At 47.5% G+C, this 14,140-nt stretch overlaps 1 protein-coding gene across 20 annotated transcripts in view; it reads right to left on the reverse strand.

The window, feature by feature from the left end:
• LOC100625134 (phospholipid-transporting ATPase IB) overlaps positions 1-11,183 on the reverse strand; it is a 163,028-nt gene extending 151,845 nt beyond the window's left edge. For 13 of the 20 annotated variants that reach the window (XR_014818980.1, XR_014818985.1, XR_014818987.1 and 10 more), the window contains exons 1-3: positions 9,780-10,971; positions 7,986-8,229; positions 7,389-7,577 (exon numbers count right to left, since the gene is read on the reverse strand). The gene's annotated coding sequence lies outside the window, so the exon portion shown is untranslated. Of the gene's footprint in view, positions 1-4,539; positions 4,814-7,388; positions 7,578-7,985; positions 8,230-8,736; positions 9,678-9,779; positions 10,972-11,152 lie in introns of those variants that run through there. The other 7 variants (XM_084981262.1, XM_084981270.1, XM_084981268.1 and 4 more) reach the window with 5 other exon arrangements.
• Positions 11,184-14,140: the final 2,957 nt, after the last annotated feature.

The following is a 14,140-nucleotide window of genomic DNA, read 5'->3' on the forward strand; positions in this document are numbered from 1 at the left end:
GACCCTGTTTAAGAAGGAGTCAGAATCCCCTGGGAGCCTAGCAGCTTCCATCCCGGGCCCGGGAACTTCCATGTGCTGTGGGTGTGGAAGAAGAGAAGGAGGAGGAGGAGTCTCTAGGAAAACCGAAAAAACAACAGAGGAGGGAAAAGTAAGGACACCAGGGGGCAACTTTAGCCTCTGACACCTACAGCTACAGCAAACAATAAGCACAGCTTAACTTCTAGGCAGAGAAACATGAAAGCTCACACTGAAGCACTGTTTCCTCTTACCAGGCACATACCTGACTTTCAACAAAAAATTACCGGGCATAAAGAGACAAAGCAAGCAACAGGGCCACTCTCAGGTATGGTGGAGATTTTAGAATTACGATTATGATTAGACACTAAGAACTATGATTAGACACTAAGAACTCTAACAGGGAAAGTGGACAAGATGCAGGAACAGATGGGTAACGTGTAAACTCCAAGAAAGAACCCAAAGGAAATGGTATCATGAAAAACACGGACTTCCCGTTGTGGCTCAGCGATAACAAACCCGACTAGTATCCACGAGGATGCGGGTTCCACCCCTGGCCTCATTCAGTGGGTTCAGGATCCGGTGTTGCTGTGAGCTGTGGGGTAGCCCGGCACCATGGCTCCAGTTCGGCCCCAAGCCTGGGAATCTCTATACGCCGCAGGTGCAAAAAAAAAGAAACAAATAAAAACAATAAAAAAATGAATTTCGTGTATCAAGTACACTGTCAAGAGAGTGACAAGACAACATGCAGAAGGGAGAAAATATCTGCACGTCAAATGGCTGGTAAGAGATGAGTTTCCAGAGCACATAAAGAATCCCTAAACTCAACAACAACAACGCCATTCAAAACAAGGGAAGGACTGGGACAGACACTTCTCCAAAGAACACATACAAATGGCCAGTGAGCACATGACGAGACCCTCAGCATCATCAGTCACAGGAGAACCACAATGAAATGACACGTCACACTCACGAGGGTGGCGATTGTTCTCCTAAGAAAAGGAAAACCACAAGTGTGGGTAAGGAGGTCGAGAAACCGGAAATTGGTAGTGTATTGCGGACAGGAATGAAAAAACGGTACAACCTCTGGGCGAAACAGCACGGCAGCGCCTCAACAAGTTGTACACAGTAATTACCGTGTGATCCAAAATTCCACTTCCAGATACATATCCAAAAGAATCAAGAGCAGGGACTCAGAGTTCCCGTCGTGGCGCAGTGGTTAACGAATCCGACTAGGAACCACGAGGTTGCGGGTTCGATCCCTGCCCTTGCTCAGTGGGTTAACGATCCAGCATTGCCGTGAGCTGTGGTATAAGTTGCAGACGCGGCTTGGATCCTGTGTTGCTGTGGCCCTGGCATAGGCTGGTGGCTACAGCTCCGATTCGACCCCTAGCCTGGGAACCTCCATATGCCGCAGGAGCGGCCCAAGAAATGCCAAAAAGACAAAAAAAAAAGGAGCAGGGACTCAATCAGAAACTTGGGCATCAGTGGTTCACAGTGGCAGCATCCACTATAGCCACACACAATGGGATATTACTCAGCTTTAAAAAGGAAATGAAATTCTGATACATGCTACGTGGATGAAACTTAAAAACAGTATGCTACATGCAATAAACCAGACACAAAAGGACAAATACGATATGATTCCACTTATGTGATAGGGTCACTCTTTTTAACATTTCCACAATATTTCATTGAGACCGTCAAATTCAATGAGACCAAAAAACAGAAACAACCTGCGGATGGGGAAGGTGAAAAAAGAAAGTTATTGTTTCATGGGTACAGAGTTTCTCTTTGTGATGACAAAAAACTTTCTTGAAGTGCGTAGTGGTGACAGATGCAACACTTTGTGAGCATACTTAATGCCACTACATTGCGTACTTTAAAAATGGTTGAGGAGTTCCCACTGTGGCGCAGTGAGTTAAGAATCCAACTGCAGTGGCTCGAGTCACTGCAGAGGCACAGGTTCCATCCCTGGCCCTGTGCAGTGGGTTAAATGAGCTGGTGCTGCCACAGCTGCAGCTTAGATTCAGACCATGGCTTGGGAACTTCCATATGCCACAAGCGTGACCACTTCAAAAAAAAAAGTTAAAACGGTACATTTTATATGGATCTTTTACCATAATATAAAACATACAATAGATACTGTAAAAGTATTACAATGTATAACAATGACTAGGGACAGAAGAAACCAAGAAAAAATGAGCATACGCTCATACACAGCCCTGGTGAGTAGCATTTACAAGTCTTTAGGGAATAAATAGACCGTTCTGCACATTATGCTGGAATAACTGGTCAGTGATATGAAAAAATATTGTTCATCTTACCTTACACTACTCACAAAAATATATTCCAGATTGGCTAAAAGTCTAAATATGAAAAACAAAATTTTATTTAAAATAAAATATTAGAGAAAACTGCCACCTTTCCTGAGAGCAAGCCAACGTCTCCTATGCAACTAAATAGGAATATACACAGATCCCAGCCATTCTACTCTAGGACACAGTTACCCAAGAACCCACAGGGCAGGTTCCTAAGAAGCTGCGAACAGGTGTGTGAAAGGAGGAGCAGCTGGGAACAATCTAAGCATCCAAGGCGAGGAGAAGAGACAAGCTATGGCAGTGACCCCAGCAGAATCACCCACGTGATTCAGAGGCCGTTCCACAAAGGGACACAACAGGTCTTGAAAAAAAATTTTATGAAAACTAGAAGCTCAATGAGATTTATACCACATAACACTGATATGAAATTTTAGCACTTATATAAAATAAACATAATGGAGTTGCTGTTGTGGCTCAGTGGTTAACGAACCTGACTAGGAACCATGAGGATGCAGGTTTGATCCCTGGCCTCGCTCAGTGGGTTAAGGATCCAGCGTTGCTGTGACCTGTGGTGTAGGTCACAGATGCGGCTCAGATCTGGTGTTGCTGTGGCTGTGGTGCAGGCTGGAGGCTACAGCTCCCATTCAACCCCTAGCCTGGGAACCTCCATATGCCACAGGTGCAGCCCTAAATAGACAAAAGACAAATAAATAAACATTATTACACAGTTTTTCAAGACAATATATTCCAAATCTAGAAGACAGCTTGGAATTACAAACTTTGCAGTAGGGAATGAGGAGAACAGAATTGCAGGCAGGAGATGAAGAAAAACTATTGAGGGAAAATGAAAAAGAACTTAAGCGCAATCTGGACAAATGATGGTGTGTCATTAATAGGGTCTGATCCATCACTGACTCAATTCTCAGCATCTGAGATCCTTAAAAAATATAACAATTAATTCACATGAGCAGAAAGCCTGTTAAGACTTGCTGAGATTGGAGTTTCCGTTATGGCACAGTGGTTAACGAATCGGACTAGGAACCATGAGGTTGTGGGTTCAGTTCCTGGCCTTGCTCAGTGGGTTAAGGATCTGGCATTGCTGTGAGCTGTGGCTCAGGGACACTGTGTCAGGTTCTTAACCCTCTGATGTAGGCCGGCGGCTACAGCTCCGATTCGACCCCTAGCCTGGGAACCTCCATATGCCATGGGAGCGGCCCTAGAAAAGGCAAAAAAAGACATGCTGAGATTACTTACACATTTCTGTAAACGGGACAGCTATTCGTTGGACATAGTATAGTAAGTGCCCCACAGGATTGATGAGTTAGCCGACCTTAAACAGACCATTCTCTTGGGATTTAAAGTAGAATTTTAAAAATACTATACAGTGGAGTTCCCACTGTGGCACAGCGGGTTCAGAATCCAACTGCAGCAGAGGCATGGGTTCAATTCCTGGCCCAGTGCAGTGTTTTAAAGGACCCAGCATTGCCACAGCTACAGCTTGGATTCAATCACTGGCCAGGGAACTTCCATATGCCACGGGTGAGGCCTTAAAAATTAAAAAAAGTAAAAAAAAAACTATATAGTATGAAATGACACTTCAAGACAAAGCTGAAAAAAAATTTCTGAGTTGAACTAATATCCGTGTTTGGTTTTTCTTTTTCTTTTTAGGGCCACATCTGTGGCATATAGAAGTTCCCAAGCTAGGGGTTGAATCCAAGCTGCATCTGTGACCTATGCCACAGCTTGTGACAATGCTGGATCCTTAGCCCACTGAGCAAGGCCAGGGGTCGAACCTGTGTCCTCAGGGACACTGTGTCAGGTTCTTAACCCGCTGAGCCACAACAGGAAATCCCTCCACTGTGTTTTTCTAAATTAGCTTGTTCTGGTATAGAGCAAAATAATTTAAAATTCCTTTCTGGGCAAAGAAGAACAAGGAAATGAATTCTAATGTTTAAATTAAATATGTGTGAATCTGGAATTTTATAGGATACAAAAAGCTTAAATACATATGGAAAAATTTACAAAACATAACTGTCACATCATCTTACATAAGATTGTTCTTTGTATTATATATACGACATTTTGTATATATTTATGTTATATATTATGTCATCTCCTCTGCTCTGTTTGGGAGGCTCCAGAACTACCCTATTTCCTAAGGAAGGAATAGAGAGAGAGAGACCAGAGCAGATGACAAGGGTACCTGTGAGTTCTCATCCGATCAATTCGTATTTACTGAGCACCTATAACATGGGCGCTCTGTTTCAGACGCTGTCACAGAGTGACACACGCAGCTTCGGTGGATCCTCCACTCTCGGGCGGCAGGAAATCTTCCAGGCCACTTCGGAGCCCCTCAGTGAGCAGCTCCACACCACTCACCAGCGGGCCGTCCGGACTTCGCCAGTCTTGCCTTCTTTTCCATCCCAGCTCCGTGACCTTCCCTGAGTTCCAAAGGGCAGCTTCAAAGAGTTGCTCATCTGGGAAGGGAGGGGATGCAGAGACCAGGGAGGAGCCATCAAGAGACAAGAGTGCAGCCTCGGGGCGGGTCCTGGTCCCCCCTCAAGAAAAATACGTAACAATATCTTTGAGTTCTTCCGCTGAACCAGAACCCCCAACAAATGAAAGACGTTAACTACCTGATGAAGCATTCTTCACTCCAGAAAGGAGGCGGAGCACCAGACCCAGTCCCGGGGCCACGAAACACCCGCTGTGAGGACCGCAAGCGTGCATCTACCCTGATCCTCATCTGCGGCTCTATCTTCCGCCCCCAAACTCTAAGACCACCTCCTGTGCTCTCCCAAAGGAGGGCACAGCCTATAAGGCCTCAGCTCGTTGTGGCCTGCCCTGCCTGGCAAAGCAATAAAAGCTATCTTTTTCTCCTTTACCCAAAACTCTGTGTTTCTATTCAGCACCGATGGGGGAGGCTGAGTTTTGGCAACATTATCCCTTGAGTTTTGGCAGATAATGAAAGGTAGGCAGAGGAGTGGGAAAGCTTGATAGGAGAAAAAAGGTAAGGCTCCAGGCGCGCCCTGACGGAAGGCTGTTGGCATTGGGCTCCCTAGAATCCGGGCTTCCCACTGATAGGGATGGAGGAGGAGAGTTACACGGGTCGTTGTAGGAGTCCCAGGAGGAGACCACAGACAGAGCGGGAAACCTAGGGAACTTCGGGAGACCACAGTAGGTTAATAACCACTCACGAAAGCCATCAGAACATGCATGGAACGAAGCAGCATGCTTAACGATAAAACCATAGAGAAACGCACGAGACACGGCTCAGGTCACTAAGCGAGAGAAAGAAAAAAAACGAAGCCCGCATTCAAGTTCAGGAAGATAATGGTCCTTAGGACCAAAGACGGGAAAGTAAGAGAAAGACGACGTTCCAAAGTCGGAAGTCTCTCATTACAGGGAAAGCTGAGAGGTTCCAACATATTGTCGCACACCTGTCACCACCCTGCTGCCGATGTGCACAAGCACCTCGGGTGACCTCACAGGGTCAAATATCCTCTCGCCGGATGTGAAGGGGCTAGGGATGAAAGCCTGGCGTTGGCCTGAAGAACGAGAAAGAAAGCAGTCTTTCCCCGTCCCCACTCTCCTTGGATTATAAAAACGTAGCCACCTGACCCTCAGGACAGAGCTCCCTTGCCTGCCCGCTTGCATCTCTCACAAGCATCCTCTCTGAGTAAACCTATTTCTTGTCTATTGCTCTGCCTCTCGATGAATTCCTCCTGTGCTGAGACACAAAGAACCTGAACTTCAGTGAGTCCGGGCACCAGGGGAGTGGTGCTAATTAAAAAACCATGGGGAGTTCCCGTCGTGGCGCAGTGGTTAACGAATCCGACTAGGAACCATGAGGTTGCGGGTTCAGTCCCTGCCCTTGCTCAGTGGGTTAACGATCCGGCGTTGCCGTGAGCTGTGGTGTAGGTTGCAGACATGGCTCGGATCCCGTGTTGCTGTGGCTCTGGCGTAGGCCGGGGGCTGCAGCTCCGATTTGACCCCTAGCCTGGGAACCTCCATATGCCGCGGGAGTGGCCCAAGAAATAGCAACAACAACAACAAAAAAAAGACAAAAGACCAAAAAGAAAAAAAAAAAAAAACAACCGTGGGTTCCAGTCCCAATCTGGGTTCTGGCTGGCTTCGAGTCAGAGGTGTTTTTTTGGGTTCACTGTGTGATCGGTTAGGGGTACACTTGGTTTTCTTTGGCCCTAAGGTGGTAGCAGAGACAAAAATTAGGGAAGGTGTTGGTTCTGAATCAAGTCCTGGCTGTTTGGGGGCAGCTGTTACAGAGGTTAGGGTGTGGCCCCTGGACTGTTAGCAGGTGACATCGGTGGTTTAGTAGTTGGATCTGCAATACTCTGAAAAAAATCCACATCAGGAGCTCTGATAAGATTTGTAGCTTAAAACAAATTCCAATACTTGGAAACTTTAAAATGCACTCCTTAGAAACTTGGAGTTCCTGCTGTGGGTTAAAAATCCAGCTGCAGCAGCTCAGGTCACTGCGGAGGCATGGGCTCAACCCCCAGCCCAGTGCAGTGGGTTAAAGAATCTGGTGTGGCCACAGCTGTGGCACAGGTCACAGCTGCAGCTCAGATTCAATCCCTGGCCCAGGAACTTCCATGTGTTTTAGGTGCAGCCATAAAAAATAATAATAATAGAATGCACTCCTAAGTAACTTGAATTAAATGAGAAATTATAGGCGTTCCCGTCATGGCTCAGTAATTAACGAATCCGACTAGGAACCATGAGGTTGTGGGTTCGGTCCCTGGCCTCGCTCAGTGGGTTAAGGATCTGGGGTTGCCATGAGCTGTTGTGTAGCTCGCAGATGAGGCTCAGATCCCGCATTGCTGTGGCTGTGGTGTAGGCCAGCGGCTACAGCTCCGATTGGACCCCTACCCTAGGAACCTCCATGTGCCACAGGTGTGGCCCTAGAGAAGACAAAAAAAAAAGAGAGAGAGAGAGAGATTATAAAATATCTAGAATAATCATCAGTCACTGAAACTCTGGTATCCAAAGCTGTTGGGTGAATAAAGAAAATGTCAGGGCATGAACACTCACCACAATCAGTAGGAAGAAGAGAAATCTTCAGAGAGCGCGGGACTTGGGCTGGTTTTCCAAACGAGAGCGCTCTCGAGCCCGAGTCCTCAGGAATCCTCCGCGTTCATTTGCCGGGGCCACTCGGAGTAGGACATCCAACAGTGAGCCGAGGGAGAACACAATGGAGAGTCCCTATCGGTGCTGGGTGCTCTGAAACCAAAGCCATGATGGTATCAGTAAAAACTCTCTAACGTCTAATGCCCAACAGGTACAATTTTCCACTCTCTCCATCTCACAGTCCCTGCTGTGGCGCACGGGGTTAAGAATCCAACTGCAGCCGCTTGGGTCGCTGTGGAGGTGTGGGTTGGATCCCCAGCCTGGCGCAGTGGGTTAAAGGATCTGGCATTGCCACAGCTGTGGCTCAGATTCGAGCTCTGGCCCAGGAACTTCCACATGCCATGGGTGTGGAAGTGAAATGAAATGAAATAAGAGTATGTACTTGGAAATAAGGCATCGTGTGTCCAAAACCCAGTTCAGCCACTTCTTTTGCAGCTTTGGATAAGTTTTCTTAATTTTTCTGAACCTTGGTTTCATCTATATAATGTGGATAACACTTACTGCTATGGGTTGTTATAAGAATTAAATAAGGAGTTCCCGTCATGGCGCAGGGGAAACGAATCCGACTGGGAACCATGAGGCTGCAAGTTCGATCCCTGGCCTTGCTCAGTGGATTAAGGATCCAGTGTTGCCATGAACTGTGGTGTAGGTCCCAGATGCCGCTCAGATCCCACACTGCTGTGGCTGTGGCAAAGGGTGGCAGCTACAGCTCCAATTCGACTCCGTATGCCATGGGTGCAGCCCTCTAGAAACAAAACAGAACAAAAAGAATTAAATAAGAATATATATGTAGAGCAACTACAGTTTCTGATAAATGTCTTTACTAAATAACACTATTACTATTACTATTATTATTATCATCTCAGGCCATTTCCACTTTCCAGAAGGGTTAAGTAAATTGCCCAGAGGAGACAGAATTGGAGCCGTGGCCTCCTGAACAAATCCTGACTTCGTGGGTATGTGTAGAGGTTATGATTTACAAACCCAGGACAACATAAACACACCCACACCGTTAACCATACATAGTCAAGAGTTTCTTTTCCTCTGGCTTGGTCTCCTTACATCTGCACACAGACTGTGAAGTTACCCAGCTTTCCCGGTGTGTGGCGAGCCGAGGCGAGCATTTCTCTTTAACACAAATACTCTGAGGCCAGTATGGCCACTGATAGGCTGATGGTGACCTCATGGCTTTGACACGGACATTATCTGACTTATATTTCTACCCCTGGCAACTCAAACCAAAGAGAAACACCTGGATGGTTGGGCTGGAGCCACAGGACTCAGCGTCACCAAGTCAGTTTCTACACCACAAAGTCAAGAGTTCCAAGAAAGGAAAGAGCATCAAAGGGACAAAAACTGGTATCAATGAATTCCTTGTTGCATAGATTCAGAGATCTGTTAGTTTCCTGAATTAACGATGCGTTTCCTGTGGCTGCAGTAGCAAATTATCACAACCTCAGTGGCTTAAAACAAGAAATGTATTCTCTCACAGTTCTGAAGGTCGAAATCCAAAAATCCATTTCGACGGACCAAAATCAAGGGGTCGCCAGGCCAGGGCTCCCTCGGGAGGCTCTAAGGAAGACTGTCCCTTGCCTCTTCCAGCTTCCGATGGCAGCCAGCTTTCCTTGGCGTGTGGCTCTGCCCCTCCAGCCTGTGCCTCCGTCTTCACACGGCCTCCTCCTCTTGCTCCCTCTCGTTCTCCCCTGTATCGAGTCACCTCTGCCTCTCTCTTATTTAAGGACACTTGTGACTGTATTTAAGGCACACCCAGCTGATCCAGGATAACCTCCCCATCTCAAGATCCTTAACCACATCTGCAAAGACTTTTTCCAAGTAAGGTAGCATTCGAGGTTCCAGGCATTAGGGTGCGGATATCTCGGGGGGGGCTGCACTTTTCAGGCTATCAGAGTGGACCCACACTTCCTAAAGCATAACTCTGTACTCCCTCAAAAGGTCTTGGTTCTCATGTGTAAAAACAGGTCCCTGTAAAGCACAACTGGGCATTCTTTACCACGATGTAACCAGAAATGCCTGAAAACCCAACCAAGAGCCCTAAAAAGAGTCTAATATTTGCTCCCACGGTTCTTCATGTGAAAATGCCACCTGCCTGGTGCGTTGTCTGCTGTCCAACCATTTACTATTTCCCTGAGGAGTCTTCTCACATGCACCCCAGTAATTACCCCTCATTTCCTCTAGCACAGAAATTACCCAAAGAAATACATTAGAGGAAAGCAGAAGCAATGCTTTTGAAATGGGCAGCTTCAAAGAACAGAGCAAGTCTCATAAATGACTGACCTCTGGGTGAGAGGAGCACCTGGATGAGCTGCCCCCCCCCCCAGCTTCCTCGGGGAGCTGCTATCTGGGTTCCTCAGATCCACCGACAGCTGTAGCGACAATTTCCTCCAACGACGGGTGACCCAGTGGATCACAAAGCTTGGGTCTTGTGAGTTCTGCAGCTGCCTTGTGTTGCTCACGTATGTTTTGACTGTGGATATCATTTCACACCTAAGAAATGCAGTTCACACCTTGGCTCAGCGGGCAACGAACCCAACTAGCATCCACCGACTCGGGTTTGATCCCCAGCCTCACTCCGGTTAAGGATCTGGCCATTGCCATGAGCTGAGGTTTAGGTAGAAGACACAGCTTGAATCTCCCATTGCTGTGGCTGTGGTGCAGGCGGGCAGCTGCAGCTGGGATTTGACCCCTCGCCTGGGAATTTCCATATGCAGAGAGTGCGGCCCTAAAGAGCCAAAAAAAAAAAGAAAAGAAAAGAAAAGAAAGGAAAAGAAATTCCTACAACTGGATTGTGCCATAGATCTGGCTGAGAAACATGCACAGGAATCTCATGAGCCCCTGCAGTTTTAAGATCCACATAGGACTGACGGATCATAGACTCCATCTTATTTACTTCCTAATTTAACAGAAGGGCCAAAAAAGAAAAGAAAAAGAGCCTGGAAAAACATCTAAAATCGCGCTCCTTGGTCGCCGCTGTTGTAGCGCCTTCAAGCGCGGAGTCTGGAGGCCACGTGCTTCGCTTTGAACTCAGCCAGCACCGGGCTCACTGGCCCGTGACCTTGGGGGACAGAGTCATTCTTACAAGCTTTAAAGAAAGGGCTCTGCGAGGTTAAGGTATTACAACAGGCGCGTGGCACTTTCGGATGTCAGGCACTCCGATTTTTTTTTTTTTTGTAATTCTTGACTATTCATTCAATAAATACTTGGACTAGATCCATCAGGCCCAGAGCCGACAGCGAGGGCCGAGAAGAAGCGCCGTCTCCGCAGGAAGCCAGGCCGCCCGCAGCCTCATCCCCGGGGACCGGGCGGCGCACGCTCGGCGCCTCTCCGACCGGAGGCGGCACGGGTCGCGGCTGCCGGCCGCTCGCCGTGGCCGCGCCTTTTCCACGTCCCCGCCTTCGCCGCGAGCCGCTGCCACGTGGCTCCGGGACGGGCCCTCGGGGCAGGAGCACAGACGAGGAGGCCGAGGCCCGAGGCGCGCCCCCGAGCTCGCCTGCGGCTCAGCGCCTGGGCGGGGCGGCTGCCCCCGCGCGCCCCGCACGCTCCCCCGCGGGTGCGCGGCCGCTGCGGCCGCACACGCCCCCAGCCCCGCCGGGTGCCTCGCGCCCGGGCAGCGCCTCAGGGGGCGACGCCGACGGAGGGCAGCGACGCACCAGCTCCGCCAGCCGCGCGGGTCAGCCCGACTCTGCGCCTGCGCAGCCGGCGCCGGGGGGGGGGGGGCGGGGCCGGGGAGTTTGGTCCTCGAAGGCAGCGCCCTCTGCCGGCGCTCGGGGGTGCCGCCTGGACGCCGGGATCCAGGTACCCAGACAAGGGCACCCCACGACCAGGTCACGGCACTGCCGCTCAGCACCTACTGCGGGACAGGCCCTTCATCTAGGCCAGGCCACCACCCCTGGAGGGTGTAGGTCGCAGACGCGGCTCGGATCCCGCGTGGCTGTGCCGCTGGCGTAGGCCAGGGGCTACAGCTCCAATTGGACCCCTAGCCTGGGAACCTCCATATGCCGCGGGAGCGGCCCTAGAAAAAGCAAAAAGACAGAAAAAAAAAAAAAATTCACGTTTGACTTTATCTTACATGTTTCACTCCTGTTTCTTAGAAAAGGTGCAGCTTATTTTGCTGGAAATTCATACATAGATCTATAATATATTTGTAAGACTATAGTATGATTAATCTCCCCCACTTCCCTCTAATAAAGGCATTTGAAAATGTGTTCAAACACTGAACTATTTAAGTCAAAAAGACATGCCTTTTTATAGAAATCTGTTATGCTTTTACTCTAGAAGTCCTTAAGCCCCAAAATATATAAGCTGTTATATATAAATATATAAGTATAATGTAAAATATAAATATGTTGTAAATTTATAGTATAAATATAAAAAATATAAATATCAGTAGGGAATACCCCACCATGAAAACTACCATCATAATATAGAGAGTTCCCTGGTGGCCTAATGGTTAAAGACTCAGCATTTTCACTGTAATGGCTCAGGTTTGATCCCTGGCTCAGGAAATTCTGCATGCTGCTGGCACAGCCAAAAAATAATAGTAATAATAATAATCTATGGTACTATAATTTGGTTGTCTTCGAAGGGGACATTTTTGTAAACTTGAAACATGAGAACAGATTATTTTTCTGTTTATTGAGTACTGATCATAGTTTAACAAAGATGGATGCTTAGTTTTGAGACATTCATACGTAAGGATGTTCCAATGTTTCCTGGTCCATTATGACTGCATAGTACCACTACCTTTGCCTTTTAAAGATGTGCTGGCTTAAAGAAACAAATTCATGGACATTGAGAACAGACTTGTGATGGCCAAGGTGGGGAGGGGAGTGGGAGGGACTGGGAGTTTGGGGATAGTAGATGCAAACCATTGCATTTGGAGTGGAAAAGCACTGAGAGCCTGCTGTATAGCCCAGGGAACTCTATCTGACCACTGTGATGGAGCATGATGGAGGATAATGTGAAAAAAAGAATGTATATATATGTGTGACTGGGTCACTTTGTTGTACAGTAGAAATTGATGGAACATGGTAAATCAAGTATAATAAATTAAAAAGATGTGCTGGCTTAGAAAAAAATGCCTTGCTGTATATTTTCCTTGAAAATACAAGGTCACAAAATGTTAAACCTGTGAAAAAGCCTGACAGGTCCAGGCCATCCAAAGCAAGTGTCTTCAGCTGCCCTCTACCAGGAGCGGGCAGCCATTTTTCTCACAAATTTCCTGCATAATGGGCTCCAAAACACAGTGCAGGAAAAAAAATTTAGAACTTTTATTTATAGCTATTATTTTTATCTTAGCTTTTAAAAGCTTCTAATTGGTGGTATGTGCTTTATTTTTTTGTTTGTTTGTTTTGTTTTGTCTTTTTGACTTTTCTAGGGCCGCTCCCATGGCATATGGAGATTCCCAGGCTAGGGGTCTAATCCGAGCTGTAGCCACCGGCCTATGCCACAGCCACAGCAATGCAGGATCCGAGCCACATCTGCAACATACACCACAGCTCACGGCAACGCCAGATCCTTAACCCACTAAGCAAGGCCAGGGATCAAACCCGCAATCTCATGGTTCCTAGTTGGATTCATTAACCACTGAGCCACGACGGGAACTCTGGTGGTGTGTGCTTTATAATAATATATAAATATATGTGCGCATGCACTACACTTTTATAATTTATAAATAAATATATATTGGAGCACAAGAAAAAGTAACGTGCCATGGAAAAAGTTTAGAGGCTGCAACTAAGATGGTCTCCTCTAGGACAACCTGCAAATCTTGCACCTTCCCAGAACCAAAGATCTGTCATCATATATGGAAATTTCTCTCCTACATAGGGAATATCCACTATATCCCAGCCCCTGCTAGGTTCTGAAAATACAGTAGTAGGCAAAGGAGATATGGTCCTGCTTTCATGAAATTTACAGTCTATGAAACCTAGACATCGAACAAAGAAACACAACATGCAGTTTTTAAAATTATACATTAGGTTAAGTGCCAAGGAAAACAAAGTGCTGAGATGAGTGAAAGTTCTTCCGAGGAAGTGCCATTCGATCTGAAATCTAAAGGTTGAGAAGGCAGAGAGTAAGTAAGAGGAGGAAACTTTCTGCCATGGGAATCTACGCAAAAGTCTCAAATGACCTGGGAGCTGTCTCCCTGAAGAACCTTACCCTGTGCATGAGCCAGGAGCCTACCCGGAGGGAATGAGGAGGGGAGGGAGGGAGGCTGGGTGGCCGGGGCCCTGGGGACAGGTTAGGTCAGGCAGCGGCGGGAGACGATGTACCCGAAAATGCAGTGGGGGAGCCAGCCACCGGGGGTTTTTTGCTTTCGTTTTTTCTTTCTTTCTTTTTTCATCAGTATGTGTGGCATAAGGCAATTCCCACGCTAGGGGTCGAACAGGAGCTGCAGCTGCCGGTCTACACCATAGCCCCAGCAACGCCTTAACCAACTTAGCCAGGACAGGGATTGAACCCTATCCTCATGGATACTAGTGGGGTTCATCACCACTGAGCCCCAAGGAGAACTCCCAGTCACAGGTTCTGATCAGGAGTAAAAATTCAGGTTCATTTATGGACACTTCCATCTCTATTTTTCATGCCCTAGGTTGCCTAAAGCGTGTCCTAGAGCCAGGACATCACACATTGCA

The sequence above is a fragment of the Sus scrofa genome, chromosome 11 (genome assembly GCF_054392235.1).
Source record: "Sus scrofa isolate SSC_HxYL_T2T_F1_AM1 chromosome 11, Sscrofa_HxYL_maternal_Yorkshire_Landrace_v2.0, whole genome shotgun sequence".
Taxonomy (NCBI): Eukaryota; Metazoa; Chordata; class Mammalia; order Artiodactyla; family Suidae; genus Sus; species Sus scrofa.